Here is a 21188-nt window from a genome sequence, read left to right as displayed (position 1 = left end):
GGTCAGTGAACTGGCCTTCGGTTCATACGGTCCCAGGTTCGATTCCCGGCCGGGTCGGGGATTTTTAACCTTAATTGGTTAATTCCAATGGCACGGGGGCTAGGTGTATGTGTTGTCTTCATTATCATTTAATCCTCATCACGACGCGCAGGTCGCCTACGGGAGTCAAATAGAAAGACCTGCACCTGGCGAGCCGAACCCGTCCTGGGATATCCCGGCACTAAAAGCCATACGACATTTCATTTCATCGAGAAGAAAATACAAAGAGCTCAACCGTAGTCATGCGAACACTGATTTATTTTTAAAAAGTACACCTCTGCGAGAGATTTTTAATTCTCCCTTGTTGTCTAAGTCTGCTACAAGTTCTGTTACTAAGCACAAACTTCAAGATAAAGAGAGGCAAGATCATGATTATGATAGTAAGGATAATGATGTTGATCAAAACAATAGTAAAGGAAAAGTAGAAGGAGAAGAAAAAGAAGATCTCAATGTTCCATTGCCGTTAGAGCTTGATGATTTTACTTCATTTTAAAAGCCTACTACACGTTCTGTCGCCGTGCAAACATCTCAAGAAGAGATGCAAGATGAAGAAGAAGAAGAAAATTTCAACGTTTCATTGCTGTCGAAACAAGTTAAGTTTGTACCTGGAAACGCTACTGCTGAAGCACACATTGCATCAAAACAAGTTCCTACACATCAACTACCGAGCTCGATAGCTGCAGTCGCTTAAGTGCGGCCAGTATCCAGTATTCGGGAGATAGTAGGTTCGAACCCCACTGTCGGCAGCCCTGAAAATGGTTTTCCGTGGTTTCCCACTTTCACACCAGGCAAATGCTGGGGCTGTACCTTAATTAAGGCCACGGCCGCTTCCTTCCATCTCCTAGGCCTTCCCTATCCCATCGTCGCCATAAGACCTATCTGTGTCGGTGCGACGTAAAGCAACTAGCAAACACATCAACTGTCTGCATATAGGCTCAAAGTTCACAACAAGCCTCTGTTACCCTATGTAGACATAAGATACTGTTTAGACCCCAACGTACTCGTAAAACGTTTGCAACTGCTAAGAGGCTATCAAGATGCTGGTTACACAGAGTACAAAGCATATATTTTTGAAATAGAGAAAGAATTACTTCATGTAGGCATTATTGAATAATAGCTCTCTCTCTCTCTCTCTCTCTCTCTCTCTCTCTCTCTCTCTCTCTCTCGACAGTACAACAGCTTAAACACCTTCCTACATTCCCAGCACTTACCCACACCGAAGTCATCCTTCTGTAGTGTATATTCGATCGAGTAGCTATATTCGTATAGACTAAATTTTCTAACACTTCTCCCTTCCTTAGGGTGTTAACTTCGCCTCTAGATGTAGAGCCGGTCTCAAGCCCGGATAAAGAGAGGAGAGGCACCCTAGCCCATTAGCCCTTTATCCCTACGAGGAAGGCGAGGTAAGGAGGAGGAAGAGTCCTTTCGAACAGCTCGATTTATCTATTTAATAGTATTAATTATTGATTGAAGCAGAAGTACACTTCTATTCCTCTCCCTTGTAAAACAATGTTTCAATCCTATCATTTTTATTGTGTTAGAACTGGGTTTGAATCCATAATTTTTCTCCTTAACACAATATGATATAGGATAAAGATATCCCCTGAACAGTAGTAAAATAATTTTATCCGCACAGTAGAATGATTTTTTATTCTGTTACGGTAACGAAACAATTTTTTTCTGTTGCATGGGTTCGAATCCCGCAAAATCCATCTCCTTAGGACAAAGGTATCCTCTGCTATGCTATGTAGTAATCATTTTATCTGCAGTAATTTGAAGAAGTATGTCGGATGGAGATATACAACATTTGAAATTCTATGTGTTCACGCTGATTGCGTAAGAGTGCGATTGTATCAACAGCGAGATTAACCTTATAATGTTTTGCGTTATACTTCTTTTGTTCTGTACACTAATGGCCAACATGTTTCGTCTTGTTCTACAATCAGTTCTAGTGTGTGCTAATTGTAACTTGTCTTAATGAAGCACAGTAGCGATAAAAGTTTTCTGTTTATTAGTCAACGTGTTTTGTCTTGTCGGATAAAGACGTACAGCATGTCAGTTCTATATTTTTACAATTGCATTCTGTAACTAGATTGAACCTGTTTTGTCTTGTCAGATACAGCATTTGCTTACACTACAACATTTTTGCATGCTGAAAAAGTATTGTCTTCTGCTTACCACCTCCTCCTCCTACCGCTTTCTCCTCAATCGAAAAACTTATGCGATGAGGATAACGCTACATAACGTAAGTATATTGGTTTGTAATGTAACGTTCAATTCAGAAAAGCATCTGTTTGTAAGTGGAGGGATAGAGCTAACCTCAGTAACTGTAAGGAAGAGTCCTTTTGCCAGGAGGAGGAGCCCTTTTGCGAAGAAGAGGTGCCCTTTTGCTATATGGAGATGCCCTTTTGCTATGTGGTGATGCCCTTTTGCCAGGAAGAGTAGCCCTTTTGTCCTTTTACCCTACAGATGAGGAGGACGTGTTCGTTTTGCCCATTTGCACTTTTGCTAGGGGGAAGTGCCCTTTGGCTAGGAGGAGGTGCCACTTTGCCCTTTTGTCAGGAAGAGTAGCCTTTTGCCCTACAGATGAGGAGGAAGTGCTCTTTTTGCCCATTTTCCCTTTTGCTAGGATGAGGTGCCCTTTTGCCAAGGAGCCCTTTTGCCAGCAAGAGTAGCCATTTTGCCGTACAGATAAGGACGAAGTTTTCTTTTTGCCCATTTGCCCTTTTGTTAGGAGGAGGTGTCCTTTTGATAAGAGGAGGTGCCCTTTTGCCAGGAAGTGAAGCACTTTTGCCCTTTTGCCTTACAGATGATGAGGAGGTACGTTTTTGCCCATTTGCCCTTTTGCTAGGAAGAGGTGCCCTTTTGCCCTTTTGCTATACGGATGAGGAGGAGGAGGAGGCCATAACAGCCTATGTATAGCCACCATCTTGTGCTGTAGCCTCTAAGCTAGCTTTCCTCATAAGAGCCTGTGTATAGCCGCCATCTTGTGCAGTAGGCCTCCTCAGCCAGCTTTCTCCATAAGAGCAGTCGCCATCTGGTCTATACGAATAGAGTATAGCAGTTATCTTGCATAATAACCCTTGCCTCATTTATCGAATTTCAGGCTGATTAAACTAATAAGTTATAAGTTACAAGTTGTGAGCCCCTTAGGCGACCCTCCAGTTAAGGTCTATACGAATGGAGCATAACAGTGATTTTGCATAGTAGCCCATATCTCATTTCTCGAATGTTAGGCTGCTAAAACTAATAGGTCATAAGATACAAGTTGTCAGCCCCTGAGGCAGCCCTCGAGTTAAGGCCTATACGAATACAGTATAGCAGCCATCTTGCATAGTAGCCCTTGTCTCATTTCTCGAACGTTAAGCTGATCAAACTAATACGTCATAAGTTACAAGTTGTGAGCCCCTGAGCCAAGTCTGTAGATTAGGCCTATAAGAACAATGTATCGCCATTAGCTCCTAGTCCATTTCCTTAAAGTTAGTCTCATACAACCAATGTATAGCGACGATCTTGCTTCGGGGTCCCTAGCACTAGGAAGTTGTACGCGGCGTCATCTTGCGCAATCAGCCTTAGGCCGTCACCTTAATTCCTAAGTCACCCCTGTGACAGGTTTCTCCATAAGAGCCCATGTATAGCCGCGATCTTGCTCTGACCCACGTTCTAGGAGTTAGCCTCATAAGAGCCCGTGTATTGCCGCCATCTTAAGGAATAGCCTCTAAGCTAGCTTTCTCCATAAAAGCCTGTGTATAGCCGCCATCTTGCACAAGCGTCCCTAGCAATCATCTTTCTCCATAAGAGCCCATGTATAGTCGCCAACTTGTGCAATCGCCTATGGCCGTCTCATAAGAGGCTATGTATAGCCGCCATCTTGCGCAAGCGCCATTAAGCCGTTTCATAAGAGCAGCTGCCATCTTGTGTAGTAGCCTCTAAGCTAGCTTTCTCCATATAAGCCTGTTTATAGCCGCCATCTTGTGCAATCGCCCATAGCCGTCTCATAAGAGCCTGTGTATAGCCGCCATCTTCGCGAGCGTCCCTAGGGTGTCTCATAAGAGCCTATGTTTAGCAACCATCTTGTGCAATTAGATAGCCGCCATCTTGCGCAAGCGCCCTTAAGCCGTCTCATAAGGAGATGTTTATAGCAGCCATCTTGTGCAATTGGTGTTGGGAAGGGCATCCGGTCGTAAACTGAGGTTAGGCTCTTCCATGTGCTTACTTATGTCAATCCCCATTGTCCTACTACTTAAAACTACGTTGGGAGGATCATCATTGCCCTACTACTCAAGGTAACGTCGGGAAGGGCATCTGGCCATAAAACTACGTTTTGTAAGGTTAAGCCCCTCCGAAATTACGACTGTCCGCGACGAGAAGGGCATCTAGCCGTAAAAATATGGTTAGGCCCCTCCATGGGGTTAGGCTTGCTCTCTTAGGCGTCGGGAAAGGCAACTACCCGTTAAAGTGTAGTTAGTCCCCTCAGGTTAGCGACTGTGAGGTTAGGCTCGGTCTCTTATGCAAAAATCCGCAAAGCGGCATTGTACACCTACTATACTAGGGGCGAATGACCTTAGACGGTAATCGGCATTGCTACACTACTAGGAATTTCCCGCGCTGCTGAGTCAGCATTCACGTGACCCGCTCCGCGGCCTCTGATTGGCCCGCCGTGGGACGCACATAGCTCCACTACTATTGTCGTCTCTGAGGTTTATCGAAACCTCTATTCCTAATTTTCATAACTGAAAAAAATCTATATACCTGGAACCAAACTTCCGTTCGCCTATGAGTATATGGAAATTTCATCTTCTTGTATGAAGAAAAACTGCACCTCCCAGTCACTTTTAAATGTCGGTGAGGTCAAAAATCAAAACGTTAACACAGAAACGTTCGAGCCGCCGTTGGCCTACAAAATCCGCAACACTTCCTACGATTATCTCCGCCAGGTGAGGCATACTGTGTTCTCACACAGCGTCGTCGTGCAGCAGTGTGCAATGTTGCCTCCCACTGATTTATAGGAACGTTTGGACTCATTACTAATAATAATGTTATTGTTTTTACGTCCCACTAACTACAGTACTTTTACGGTTTTCCGAGACGCCGAGGTGCTTGAATTTGATCCCGTAAGAGTTGTTTTACGTGCCTGTAAATCTACCGACGCGGGGCTAACATATTTGAGCACCGTCAAATAATTCTGGACTGAGCCAGGATCGAACCAGCCAACTTGGGCTAAGAAAGCCAGCGCCTTAACCGTCTGGACCAATCAGCCCGGCGGACACATTACTGATGATGATGATGATGATGATGATGATGATGATTGCTCCTTAAAGGGGTCTAAGATCCAGGACCGAGCTCGATAGCTGCAGTCGCTTAAGTGCGGCCAGTATCCAGTATTCGGGAGATAGTAGTTTCGAACCCCACTGTCGGCAGCCCTGAAAATGGTTTTCAGTGGTTTCCCATTTTCACACCAGGCAAATGCTGGGGCTGTACCTTAATTAAGGCCACGGCCGCTTCCTTCCCACTCCTAGCCCTTCCCTGTACCATCGTCGCCATAAGACCTATCTGTGTCGGTGCGACGTAAAGCAACTAGTAGTAAGTAAGTAAGATCCAGGGTATCGGATCAGACAGTATTATTATTATTATTATTATTATTATTATTATTATTATTATTATTATTATTATTATTATTATTATTATTATTGGCTGTATGGTGGCTCAGTGCTCTAACCAGTCGGCCCCAATCGTTGTTTCCCCGGTGGCTTCCACCGAGAGCATGAAGAATCCAGTGATATTCCCCTATATGCATGGGAAAGGGGCGTGAGAATCGAGTGACATTGCCACTGAGTTCGAATTTCAGCCAATATGGGTGTTTTGAAATGAAAGATCACGTCCTTATAGTTCGGATTCCAGGCAAAACTGGAGATCTCACGGCTATGATCACGATATCTACAGTCACGTAAAACTACGACGTTTGTGTCTTGGTTTAGAAGAATATTTACTTTTTAATTTACGTCATACTAAGCAGATGGATTTTCAGTAACGCTAGGGTAGAGAATGGCTAGGACTAGGAATGTAGTTTCCATGACTTAACTAAGGTATAGGCCAAGGCATTTGTTTTGTGTGAAAATGAGAAACTATCTTCGGGGTTGTACATAGTGTAGTTCGAACGCACCATCTCACAAATGAAATCTTACAGCTGCACGATCTGTATTGCGTTACCAATTCCCTCGGGAATTATTATTATTATTATTATTATTATTATTATTATTATTATTATTATTATTATTATTATTATTATTATTATGCAGTGAGCTCGCAGTTGCGATCAGCAGTATTCTGTAAGAAGGAAGTCAGCTCCCAGACGAAACTGTCTTTACATCGGTCTGTTTTCAGACCAACTTTGCTTTATGGGAGCGAAAGCTGGGTGGATTCAGGATATCTTATTCATAAGTTAGAAGTAACAGACATGAAAGTAGCAAGAATGATTGCTGGTACAAACAGGTGGGAACAATGGCAGGAGGGAACTCGGAATGAGGAGATAAAGGCTAATTTAGGAATGAACTCGATGGATGAAGCTGTACGCATAAACCGGCTTCGGTGGTGGGGTCATGTGAGGCGAATGGAGGAGGATAGGTTACCTAGGAGAATAATGGACTCTGTTATGGAGGGTAAGAGAAGTAGAGGGAGACCAAGACGACGATGGTTAGACTCTGTTTCTAACGATTTAAAGATAAGAGGTATAGAACTAAATGAGGCCACAACACTAGTTGCAAATCGAGGATTGTGGCGACGTTTAGTAAATTCTCAGAGGCTTGCAGACTGAACGCTGAAAGGCATAACAGTCTATAATGATAATGTATGTATGTATGTATGTATGTATGTATGTATGTATGTATGTATGTATGTATGTATGTTATTATTATTATTATTATTATTATTATTATTATTATTATTATCATTATTATTATTATTATTATTATTATTATTATTATTATTATTATTATTATTATTATTATTATTATTAAATTGCTGATTGGTATGAGCAAAGTCTTGGGGAAGGAACAAAGTATGATGATGCAGGAAATATTAGAATAGCAAATGACGTCTAATAGGAAGTAGATGAATACTGTTACTTGGGTAGTAAAATAACTTACGATGGCAGAAGTACGGAGGGCAAAATGCAGACTAACACAAACAAGGAAGGTCTTTCTTAAGAAAAGAAATTTGCTCACTTCGAACATCGATATAGAAAGTAGAAAAATATTTTGAAGACTTTCGTCTAGAGTATGACGTGGTATTAAAGTGAAAGAAAGAGAATGGAATTTTTTGAAATGTGGTGTTACAGAAGAATGCTGAAGGTGAGATAGATGTATCGAATCACGAATCAAGTGATACTGAATCGAATTGGTGAGAGAAGATCGATTTGCCTAATTTGATGAGAAGAAGAGATAGAATGATAGGACACGTCTTAGGACACCCAGACCGAGCTCGATAGCTGCAGTCGCTTAATTGCGGCCAGTGTCCAGTATTCGGGAGATAGTAGGTTCGAACCCCACTATCGGCAGCCCTGAAGATGGTTTTCCGTGGTTTTCCATTTTCACACCAGGCAAATGCTGGGGCTGTACCTTAATTAAGGCCACGGCCGATTCGTTTCCACTCCTAGCCATCTCCTCTCCCATCGTCGCCATAAGGCCTATCTGAGTCGGTGCGACGTAAAGCAACTAGCAAAAAAAAAAAAAAAAAAGAGGACACCCAGGACTTGTTCAGTTGGTTTTTGAGGGAAGTATAGGTAGGGGTAGACCAAGGTACGAAAATGACAAGCAGATCGTCCCGCTCCATGGCTAAATGGTTAGCGTACTGGCCTTTGGTTTCAAGGGCCCAGGGTTCGATTCCCGACAGGGTCGGGAATTTTAACCACCAATGGTTAATTTCTCTGACACGGGGGCTGGGTGTATGTGTCGTCTTCATCATCATTTCATCCTCACAATGACGCGCAGGTTGCCTACGGGTGTCAAATCGAAAGACCTGCACCTGGCGAGCCGAACATGTCCTTGGACACTCCCGGCACTAAAAGCCATACGCCATTTCATTTCATTTTTGCAAGCAGTCACACGGAAAACCATCTTCAGGGCTGCCGACAGTGGGGTTCGAACCCACTATCTCCCGAATACTGGATAATGGCCGCACTTAAGCGACTGTAGCTACCGAGCTTGGTTTGAAAAGATTAGCACAGCAGTGTATGGACTGATGACTCAAACAACATTATTGTTATTCATACTTATTTGCCCCCATGACCCATGGCACTTTTGGCCTGATCTTAAATTAACTGAACGCTCGTGGTGGGAGCCAAATCATCAATATCGTTCTCCCCTCTTCTCTAGTTCCCCGTTTATTACTTTCGGTCTGTACTCTGTACTTCTTCATAAAGCAATGATTTGTCGTGGGCAGTATTAGCTAGGTCAGGTCTATTTTGATCAACGCTGCTGATGAAGCAAGCCGTTCAGTGGGAGTCTTGTTTCACAGGAAACGAAGATGGAGAACGTTATTGCGTGTCTTATATGTGCTGATGAATAATAATTGTTTTGATGTCTCTTCCTACGCATGGAGAAGAGTACACATTCTAATAAATCTAACTGTAATTAGTTTTTCCTCTGTACATGTTTACAGGCGCTTATTATTTCTGTGTAGTAATGTGAACTTCACTGCTCGTTAAACACTGCGATGCACCAGAGTCTATGTTTAGGCCTATAAACATTTCCGGTATGTTTTCTTACCAAGGTGGTCGTGGTTCGAATCAAGGGCAATGGCTGTGGGATTTGTGAAAGGAAAAGTCACGTTCTTGAGGTTCAGATTCTCGTAAAACTGGAGGTACTGTGGCTAAGATTACGATATCAATAGCGCCATAAAAATGCAGGCTTGCTTATGCTCAGACCTATGAGCGAGTAAATGTTATACAGTATATCTGTCAAACGTTGTGCACCATTAATGAGCACATATGTTTGTAAGAAATTATAAGAAGACTTCTAAGGATATAAACACCGAGCGAATTGGCAGCGCGGCTCACGTAGCTGTGAGTTTGCATTCGGGAGATGGTGGATTTGAACCTCATTTACGGCAACCCTTAAGGTGGTTTACCGTGGTTTTCACTCCATGCAAATGCTGGAGCTGTACCTTACTTAATTCTTAGTCTTGTCCTACCCCATTGGCGTCAGGGACGGCATCCGGCCGTAAAACAGGGCTAAATCCACATGTGCGACACAGTTCGCACCCGCGACCTTACAGGTGTGGGAAAAGATGTGTAAAGTCTTGTCCTACTCCACTGTCGCCATACGACTTGTCTGAGCCGGTACGATGTAAGACCAAATCTGAAAAATTATTTATTATTATTATTATTATTATTATTATTATTATTATTATTATTATTATTTCCTATTCCTTGGCTGAATGGTCAACGTAATTGACTTCAGTTCAGAGGGCCCCGATTCGATTCCGAGCCGAGTTAGAGATTGTAACCATAAATGGTTAATTCCCTTAGCTCGGGGACTGGATGTTTGTGCTGTCCCAACATCCCTCCAACACACAACCATACACAACACTATACTTCATTACAATAACACGTAATTATCAATACACGGCAGACGCAGCCCACCCTCGGCAGAGGTTGTGCCTTACAAGGGCAGCAGCAGGCTAGCAATTACCACAAGATATTATTAATATTTTTATTTTCATTATTCTCCTTTCTTTCTTTCTTTCTTTCTTTCTTTCTTTCTTTCTTAATCAGTTTACCCTCCAGGGTTGGTTTTTCCTTCTGGCTCAGGGAGGGATGCCACCTCTACCGCCTCGAGGGCAGTGGCCTGGATCGTGAGACTTTGAGTCAGGGATACAACTGGGAAGGATGACCAGTAACCCGCCCAGGCGGCTTCACCTGCTACGCTGAACAGGGGCCTTATGGGAGATGGGAAGACTTGAAGGGATAGACAAGGCAGAGGGAAGGAAGCGGCCGTTGAACTTAAGTTAGGTACCATCCCGGCAAGCTAATCACACTAACCACTACACCACAGAGGTGGACTATTATTATTATTATTATTATTATTATTATTATTATTATTATTATTATTATTATTATTATTATTATTGTTGTTGTTGTTGTTGTTGTTGTTGTTGTTGTTGTTGTTGCTGCTGCTGTTGTTGACGCTTAGTGTTCGTTACCTTGCGAGTTGTTACAAGGTAATGTCCTGTAACTGTACGCAATATGCTGGCATTTAGAAAATGGTAAGATCGAATCCCACCGTCTACGTGGTTTCCCGCGACCTCATATTTTTATTTTTATACCAGGTAAATACTGGGACTTCTCTGTGGTGTAGTAGTTGGTGTGATTACCTACCTCCCCCGGAGGCCCGGATTCGATTCCCGCCTCTGGCACGAAATTTGAAAAGTGGTACGAGGGCTGAAAAGAGGTCCACTCAGCCTCGGTAGGTCAACTTTGTAGAGGCGTGTTTGATTCCCACCTCAGCCATCTTCGAAGCAGTTTTCCGTGGTTTCCAAGTTCTCCTCCAGGCAAATGTCAGGATGGTTCCTAACTTAAGGCCACGGCCTCTTCCTTCTGTTTTTCTTGTGTATCACTTCCCATCCCGCCATAAGGCTCCTTTTCAGCATAGCAGGTGAGGCCGCCTGGGAGGGGTACTGGTCTTCTACTCCAGTTGTATCCCCGACCCAAAGTCTCACGCTCCAGTACATTGCCCTTGAGGCGGTAGAGTTGGGATCCCTTGTTGAGTCCGAGGGAAAAACGAACCCTGGAGAGTAAACGGATTAAGAAAGAAAGAAAGAAAGAAAGAAAGAAAGAATGTGTGTCGTAAATATAGCATCGGTCACTACCTTTCCACTTCAAGCTATTTCCTATTTTAACGTTGCCGAAAACTAATTTGTATTACTGTGACGTTAAAAAGAGCTAAAATGTAGCAAATATTGTGTGCTAAAGCTGTTTGGTAACTCGTGTTAGAGGGATGTAATTAGGTTACCATCGGGGCACAGTCGGCCTACTGTTACCAATAATGTAATTTCGATTCTGGCTGGGATTTGTGACGCAGGCAGAGCGGCTCAGTCAGTAGAGCTTTGGCTTTCTGAGGCCAGGGTTGCGAATTCGATCCCGACTGAGACCATTGGTCTTCTTCTTCTTCTACAGCTTTTCCCATACCTGTGGGGTCGCACGTGTGTATTTGGCCACGTTTTACGGCTGAATGCCCTTCCTGACTCCAACCCTATGTGGAGGGATGTAACAACTATTGCGTGTTTCTGTAATGGTTAGTAGTGTGGTATGGTGTCTGAATATGAAGTGGAGAGTATTGGGAAAACACACAGACAACCAGCTCCGAGCCAGAAGAATTAATCACACGCGATAAAGTCACCGTCACTGCCGGGAATCGAACCCGGGACCCTCCGAATCGAAGACCTCAACGTTGACCATTCAGCGAAGGAGTCAGACTCCAGTGGTATTTAAGGATGCTCAAATACGCCATCCTCGTGTCTGTTGATTTACCAGCATGCAAGAGTACTCCTGTAGGACAAACAGTTCGGTAACTCAATGACTTCTGAATCCGTAAATGTAGTTAATTGTATGTAAAAAGAGGAGCCTCCGTGGCTCAGACGGCAGCGCGTCGGCTTCTCACCACTGGTTACCGTGGTTCAAATCCCGGTCACTCCATTTGAGATTTGTGCTGGACAAAGCGGAGGCGGGACAGGTTTTTCTCCGGGTACTCCGGTTTACCCTGTCATCTTTCATTCCAGCAACACTCTCCATTCTCATTTCATAGCATCCATCACTCATTAATATAAATCACTTTGGGAGTGGCGACCCCATCGTAATAACAGTCTGTATCTGATTCATTCATTACATGCCTGACCCGGTCAAAGACTGGAAAACAGGTTGTAGGTTTTCATTTTCAGTAAGTAAAACGAATAGCATTAGGCTATTAGAGAGATTGGAGGTATGTAAAGGTGTTATTTCAACAACTCCGAGTCGTTGACTTCTGCCTCATAACCAACTTCTGTCACGACAGTCAACTGTTAAACTAGGCAAAACACCGAGCGAACTGGCTGCGCTGTTTGGGTCACGTAGGTCATGGGAGACGTTGGGTTCAAGAGAATGACCGAGGCAATGTCGTTGTTCGAACTATGCGATACTATTAATACATTCTGTACTTGTGAGTGTATTTGTAATTGTTGCTGTGTTGAGTGGCTCAGGCGGTTGAGGCACTGGCCTTCTGACCCCAAATTGGCAGGTTCGATCCTGGCTCAGCCCGGTGGTAGTTGAAGGTGCTCAAATACGTCAGCCTCGTGTCCGGCTCCATGGCTAAATGGTTAGCGTGCTGGCCTTTGGTCACAGGGGACCGGGGTTCGATTCCCGACAGGATCGGGAATTTTAACCATCGTTGGTTAATTTCGCTGGCACTGGGGCAGGGTGTATGTGTCGTGTTCATCATAATTTCATCCCCATCACGACGCGCAGGTTGACTACGGGAGTCAAATCAAATGACCTGCACCTGGCGAGCCGAACATGTACTCGGACACCCCCGGCACTGAAAGCCATACGCCATTTCATTTCATTTTACGTCAGCCTCGTGTCGGGAGATCTACTGGCATGTAAAAGAACTCCTGCGAGACAAAATTCCGGCACCTTGGCGTCCGCGAAAACCGTAAAAGTAGTTAGTAGGACGTAAAGCCAATAGCATTATTGTAATTATTAGGGGGTAGGAATCGAGACAGTAGCGTCCGGCTCTTTGGCATCATGGTCAGCGTCGAGGCTTTCGGTTCAGAGGGCCGTCGGCCTTGTTAATTCCCCTGGCTCAGGGATGGGGTGATAGGGTTTGTCACCTACTACTGTAAATGAAATGGCGTATGGCTTTTAGTGCCGGGAGTGTCCGAGGACATGTTCGGCTCGCCAGGTGCAGGTCTTTTGATTTGACGCCTTTAGGCGACCTGCGCGTCGTGATGAGGATGAAATGATGATGAAGACAACACATACACCCAGCCCCCGTGCCATTGGAATTAACCAATTAAGGTTAAAATCCCCGACCCGGCCGGGAATCGAACCCAGGACCCTCTGAACCGAAGGCCAGTACGCTGACCGTTGAGCCAGCGAGTCGGACACCTACTACTGTACTACAGCAATACGCATTAGCGAATATATCTGTCCACATATGGTTGGGGTAAGGAAGAGTATCCCACCGTAAAACACGGCCAAGTCCGCATGTGCGACACAATTCGAACGACTGTGTGAAAAAAAGACGTAGAAGAAGAAGGGATCCAAACAGTACTGTAGCTACCGCGTATGTTAAGAGCCATCCAGTCATTTCATAGGGTGTTAAAGTGAGAAATCAAGGAAAGGCACGGCAAGAGTGGCCGAAAGATGCCATTATTATCCGAACAATGCAGTACGACAAATGTGAGGTAGTCATTGCAGAGTGATGGTCTCCATTCCTTCCACCGAGCTCGATAGCTGCAGCCGCTTAAGTGCGACCAGTATCTAGCATTCGGGAGATAGTAGGTTCGAACACCACTGTCGGCAGCCCTGAAAATGGTTTTCCGTGGTTTCCCATTTTCACACCAGGCAAATGCTGGGGCTGTACCTTAATTAAGGCCACGGCCGCTTCCTTCCTACTCCTAGCCCTTTCCTGTCCCATCGTCGCCGTAAGACCTATCTGTGTCGGTGCGACGTAAAGCAACTAGCAAAAAAAAAAAAACCATTCCTTCCAAGATCTTGTTCGTACAATGGTGTACCAGTTACCTGCAAGCTGAGGTCATTGAACCTGATGTCGGCAGGAAGCGACAAATAGCGGTAAGGAAACAGGATGACGAGTAAACTTCACCCCAGACAGCGCTGGTTAATTAAGTCAGGTCCTGATCCATCGTGGCCATGCCCCTATGTTACTGCAGTCAGCAGCTACAGCCTTAGACGCGTGTCTCCTGAAACTTGCAGAGTTCAACAAATTGAATGCGGTGCTTTCATAGTAATAATAATAATAATAATAATAATAATAATAATAATAATAATAATAATAATAATAATAATAATAATGTAGAAGAAAGGATGTAGAAGAAAGGATACACAAGATACAACATTTACAATTGGCTTTACGTTATTGCGTTGTGTTCTGGTGTTAATAGCTTGTTTTCTGTAAGTCGTCTGAAGTGATTTAGTGAACTGGAAAGGTACTCGTACAGCCGTGCACAGCGAAGGCAGAAAAGTGGTGGGATGCTGTGATTTTGAAAAGGAGAACTGCCATTTAATGCTCTCGCTCATTACTCATGAGAAAGAGCTGCTGCCAACTGTCGATGAATCCTTCTGAATATGCGTCCGTCATATTTTAAGGAACCGATACAAGTAGGCGTGGTGCTGAAGCAAGGACACAAGGTGCAGGAATAAAGATTATTACACATTTTTCTTCATTAGGAAATTATTCAATGATGCATAATGTATTTTGAAAATACAAGATAGATATAATAGTATAAACAAGGGAAAATAACCGAACAAGTGGCTGTGCGGTTTGGGTTACGTAGCTATCAGCTCGCATCCGGGAGATAGTGGGTTCGAACCCCACTGTCGGCAGCCCTGAAGATGGTTTTCCGTGGATTTCCATTTTCACACCAGGCAAATGCTGGGGTTGTTGCGACGTAAAGCTGATTGTAAAAAAAAGGAAAATAAACACATTTCCAGTAATTACTAGAGATATCGGAATACACTACTATTAAATACATTCAGCATTACAATACATACAGAGAATGAAAATTATAAAACACGCTGAGCAGAATGGGCTTCGGCTCAACAGCGGTTAGTTTTACTAGCCTTGCAGATCTGCATTCGGAAGGCGAAGGGGCTGGTTCCCACCGTCGGCTGTCCTGAGGATGGTTTTCCGTGGTTTTCCACTCTCCTGCACTAAGGCAATGCCGGGACAGATCTTTTTATAGGCCACAGTCACCACCCTCTCCACTTTTCCGCACCTCAAATCACAGCTTGAAATATCCTTCTCCTGAAAGAAGGTGTAACCCTGTAGGAGGCTGCCGTGCTACTTCAAGATACGGAATAAAAACATAGCAGTAGTAATATTAAAACACAAAACTTCGAAGAAATTAGCATATCATGGAGAAATTATTCATATTGTTTTGAATTGATATAATAAACAATAATGAAATAAACAATAGGCCTAAATTTCGTGTGGGCATTTATAGCCGGGTGCAGCCCTTGTAAGGCAGGCCCTCCGATGAGGGTGGGCGGCATCTGCCATATGTAGATAATTGCGTGTTATTGTGGTGGATTATAGTGTTGTGTGTGGCGTGTGAGTTGCTGGGATGTTGGGGACAGCACAAACACCCAGCCCCCGAGCCACTGGAATTAACCAATGAAGGTTAAAATTCCCGACCCGGCCGGGAATAGAACCCGGGACCCTTTGAACCGAAGGCCAGTACGCTTACCATTCAGTCAACGAGTCGGACAATTATAGTAATAATAAAACAACACAGTACCATGGAGGAAATTGTTAAAATTCCTTAAATAATAATAGCGAGAAGTTGTAGGATAAACTGTTTAAAATAATTATTAAAAGACCAGAGCAGTGTTCCTTGTGTTAATGATGTTAAATCTCATATTTACCTAAATATTTCAATTCCATATTTGTGGACGAAAATGCTGGTAGTGGTGGCGTGCGTAGGGCAGGGAGCTCTCATAATACTGTACTTCTTATCATTGGTGGAGGTCTAGTATGCAGGTGACAAGGAAATTCAGAATGTAGGTACGGTGCTATGGCGTCGTTCTCTATATGTTTATCTTGAAAATGTCATCAACACGGATAACCGTGCTCTGTAGGATACCGTTTACTACTCAATAGTGTTATTGATTTTCCGTCCCAATATCTAATTTTATGGTTTTCAAAAGATACGAGGTGCCGGAATGTTGTCCTACATCATGAGTTCTATTACGTTGCGGTAAATATACCGACTCGAGGCCGCCATACTTGAGCATCTTCAAATTCGACACCACCGGACTGAGGCCAACTTGGACTGAGAAAGCCAGCACTTCATCGCCTGAGCCACTCAGCCATGCAGGAAGGACACCATTTATAACGTTTGGTTGTTTCATCAGTTCCTTATTTTTCAAAGGAAGCCTGCAAGAAAAGAAAAGCAGACCTACTGTACAAATTCTGGATTCTGTTACAAACATAGGCAATATAACTGTGCTAATCACAAAAAACTGCGTACTGTACTGAAAACTTATTTGACATATGATACATACTTTATGTTCTTTTTTACGGTGACGCAGTTGTATGCCGCACATCTAATAAAGTAGCGTACTGTACACAGACGACATGGTATGGAGTGCCATTAAATTTGGCGCCCTTATTTCCACTTGGTAACCACCAGCAAATACAGTAGAGACAATACACGACACTGAGCGAAATATCGAGGGACAGCTATTGGAGCTCTCTCTCTCTCTAGCGAGTAGACCTGAAAACTACTGATTCTATCATAAGAGCACGTGTATTTTTGTGTGAAGTTTTTGGTGTTATTTATGCGTTTTCAGTGAGTTGACATAATTAAATAGTAGCGTGTGTCATTCCTTGATATCTCCTCTCAACATGAGGGGAAAGGTATGTGCTGTGTTTGGCTGCAGTAACTATGAAGTAGAGAAGAATGCACGGTCTTTCTTCAGGTTCCCTCGTGACAAGAAAATGTAAGTAATATTGTGTTTGCATATATATTCTTCCAGTGACAGAGATTTCTATAGTACTTCATAATCTTCTGACCTGCTCGACCCATGTTTTAACTGGCTTAAAATGCAATACGCATATTTTATTGTATAGTGCAGCAGTTAACCTTCAATACCGATGTGTTGTTGTAGGTGTGATCTGTGGGTTTTGAAATGTCACAGAAGTGATTTTGATAAGGTGTACAAGAAAGAAGGGACGCTACGCTTATATAAGAATTATAAGATCTGTTCAGATCATTTCCAGGCCAGCGACTTTAAAAATCCTCGACTATACAGCCAAGGGTATGTTACATTTTTACTCTAATTGTACGTAAATATTCCTCAAAGCATCACTATCGACAACATTTTCATACTTTTCTTTCTTTTATCCCTCTTCTCAGATTAAAGCCGAGATTTTATAGATTTTCTTTCTGTTAGTAGGCTTCATGTTAAGAGGAAAATTGTCCAGCTATTAAATGTTAATTCATTGAATCATATGTGTAAGGAATGTGCCGATATTTTTATTGACAAGTGTCTTAATGTGATGATACAATGTTTTTAAAAAAGAAAAATCCAACCGTAAGAGTTCAGGCAGGAATGCTAAAGCTAAAAAAGTATTGCATAAATGAAAGATCAAGCCTTTTCACAGCAGTCCATTTCACACCTTGTTTATATGTCTAATTTCAGTCTTTGAATAATAACCTTTTAAATAATTCTTCATTCATTTATCCAGAATTGCTTTAGCAACTTCAAAGTTAATATCTCAATAACACTTTCTTTCTAGACGTAATTTATTTATCCATTTCCGTATATACATTTCCATTGATATTTGAATTTAGCGCGATTTTTTCAGGTCAAGTCACTAGGAGCGCCACCGTCGAATTGTCTCCCATTTTAGCAAGGCTAAATCCGTAAGTGTCGCGTATTGTCTCTACTGTATTTGCCACCAGAGCGCTGTAGCAGACGCACTAGTCCCGCTGTAGACTTCTCTCTAGCTCACTGGCTGCTGCTTATACCTGAAAAGTTGTTGGCAATATTAGTAGAATCAAATCATTTTGTGCTTCTCACCCCAACGAAATTCCAAATTATGGAAAATACTGTGATAATGATTGAGCAATGGTATCTTACGTCAATTACATCGCTTATTTTCTATTATTGACTGTTAAGTCATTTCATCACCTTGGATATACAGTAGAGGTACAAGCAGCGTGCTTCTATTTGATTGAATTTACCGATCGAGTGGTTGCGCGGTTTCGGTCACGTAGCTGTCAGCTTGCATTCGGAAGATTGTGGATTATTGTGGGTTCGAACCCCACTTTCGGCAGCCCTCAAGATGGTTTTCTGCGGTTTCCCATTTTCACAGCAAGCAAATACTGGGGCTCTCCTAATCAAGGCCATGGACGCTTCGTTCCTACTCCTAGCCCTTTCGTATTCCGACGTCGCCATGAGATCTATCTGTGTCGGTGCAACGTAAAGAAAATTGAAAAAAGAATTCATGATTTATTTATTTTTTTGCGACGGTGGGACAGGGAAGGGCTAGGAGTGGGAAGGAAGCGGCCGTGGCCTTAATTAAGGTACAGCCCCAGCATTTGCCTGGTGTGAAAATGGGAAACCACGGAAAACCATTTTCAGGGCTGCCGACAGTGGGGTTCGAACCTACTATCTCCCGAATACTGGATACTGGCCGCACTTAAGCGACTGCAGCTATCGAGCTCGGTGAATTCATGATAATGTGCTTGCCATAAAGGCTGGAAAGTCCCTTTTTGGACGTCTATATAAGACTTGAGATTTGAAATTTATAGGAGAGTGAAATTTTATTTTATTATTTATTGTCTTGTTTTATACGGCGAGACTCAGGCTATGAAGCCTGCCATTCTGTCCGATCATACATACACCTACATGAAGAGTTAAATATGCACTAAATAAGTTATGTACAATTTAATATCTTAAGGCAGTTAAATGTTTTAATTAACCTAATAACTTGGCTATGATCTAATCCTAATGTTATGAATAATTATTATTTATTAACCAGGTTTGACAGAGTTTCTTAAAGCGGAGGTGGTTTGACACGCTCCTAATTTCAGCAGGTAGGGAATTCCAAATTTGACTGGCGCCGACTACAAATGATCTACTGTAATCAGTTGAGCGGTGAATGGGAATGCTGAGGTGGATGATGATCTGGTAGGAATACTAGAAGGTGATGCTAGGTAATGGAATTGTGTGGAATGGTATTCAGGAGTGTTGAGATTCAGTATACGATGTAACAGAGAAACATTGTGTAAATTTCGTCGCTCTCTTAAGCGAAGCCATGAACGCCTGTAGATTTTTGTCACGTTATTTCAAATATTTCTCGGGACTACAAATTGCATGCAAGACAGCGACAAAATCCTACAGTATCGTACTTCTTTAAATTTGCTTCAATTTCTTTTTTTAATTCATGTATATGTATTCAGTGAATATGCACGTTTGAATTAAATATTGTTCAGATTGAGTGAGCTCGATTGTGACCATGGGAGTTGGAGTGTGACATTTGAGCGGCGAAATCAGTAACTACGAGGAGCGCTACGTTGCTGTACTACCTGCAATAGGCCTATATCATCCTTTCCTGAATGTTTAATAAAACATGCAGGCTGAATGGAATTCAATAAATAAACTTTGACCAATTCCTGAGCTTGTGCTGACAATTTCAGCATTTAAAATAGAATCGTCATTGCCGAGAAATATGAGATCTTGTAATCAATGACAAAATCATTAACTGCTGATAATGACATCAACAAATATATAACATATACAAAATTGCAGCCAGGGCATATCTTATATACAACACCTAGTCATAAGGAAGTTACCTTAAAATACTACCTAAAATGGTATTTGTATTATTTAACGCCTCATGTTTTGGTATCATGCCCTCATGGAGAGATGGTGTGGAACGCCAGGCATAACAAAATTCGGACCTTGATAGGAAATTTTCTCAGAAACGAAAGTTAAAATGTCTGCGAAGAGGTATCCGGACTTGCCGATAACGATAGCAATAGGAGAATTGACATCATAGCCTTCAAGGAATTAAAGGGGTGTGGGATATGTAATAGACCCAACAGTTCGCTTTAAAATCTCCACAGACCAGCCAGAAGATGTTGATAGGGAAAAGAAGCTGATCTAAGAACCGACCATAACTTATTATAAAGATACACTTGGATTGAAGGACATTAAAGTGATAGGATTAATGGCAGGAGCTCGAAGGACTATTACTTAATTCATTTTGAATTTTTGGGAAAAATTTCATTTAAACGTTCCAGAACTGCAAACTAATACTTTATTAGCATTACGATGTTCCATTTCTTCGCTCAGAAATCATTTCTACATGTCATAACTCTTGTAATTTAAGGACAATATACAGTAATAATAATGTACTCAACAAATTTATAACTGTAAGCCGAAATTATACATTTCAATGTTTCATTATGTTTTGTCCATTGTGGCAACCTTCAACTGAGGGAAGTCTTGTAAATAAAATAATATAAAAAATGAACTAACAACAAAATATAATATTCGGAAAACAAACAAGTAAACAATAAAACTAACACATTACCACTCTGAATGATATAACAAAAGCTACTGAGGACAAATCAAGCCACGTGGCGATGACATCCTTGAAATGTGGCATCGTTGGGATCGTTACCATGGAGACAGACCATCTTCGAGCAGCGTTAGACAAGTTTTTCTTGCTGCTATCGTTAAACGTCAGACTCCAGCTCTCGTAGGCCGTAGTATACTTTTCCCCGTCTGTTTCACTCTCTTTGGACGGCAGTACTGCGGAAATGAACGTCGAAACCGCAGTCTTCATCCTCCGCTGTCTCCGCTCCCCCGTAAAACCTCGCGCGCACAGTTAAGTACTCCGTGAAGATGGGAGCATCATCTTCGAGTTAAAAACAGCATATGTGCAGTGACGCCGACTTGGTGGGGCAAGGCGCTTTCTGTCCCCAAAAAATGATTTCACTGGGGCAGAATGCCATTATCCCCACAACAATTTTCCTCATAGATATTAAGTCCCCTTATAACATGGAGTTTGGTAGTCTTCGGAGGCTGCTAAGGCGTTTGATCTGGAGAAGGTGGTAGATAGTTGTATATCAAGAAATTCTTCTTCTTCTTGTCGTTTGGGCCTACTGAGGACCACGGGGCTCGTTTCGACTCCTTGTATGGAAATTCTGTTTTTTCTTTGCCCAGAAAGCTTTCATCTTCTGGCTGTGTGCTTGTTTCCTTTCCATGGTCCACTTCGGTCGGATGGTGCCTGTACTCTGTCTGTCTGCTGGTGAGAGACTCTGGAAAGACACCTTGAAAGGTTAACTGCCGGAATAATACACGATCCTGTATGGTTTGTTCTGAAATCCCCAGCTGTTCTAAGTCGGACTTCACTGTGGTG

This window comes from Anabrus simplex, chromosome 2, assembly GCF_040414725.1.
Source record: "Anabrus simplex isolate iqAnaSimp1 chromosome 2, ASM4041472v1, whole genome shotgun sequence".
Classification (NCBI taxonomy): domain Eukaryota; kingdom Metazoa; phylum Arthropoda; class Insecta; order Orthoptera; family Tettigoniidae; genus Anabrus; species Anabrus simplex.
The sequence above is the reverse complement of the archived record's forward strand: the minus strand, read 5'-3'. Positions refer to the sequence as shown.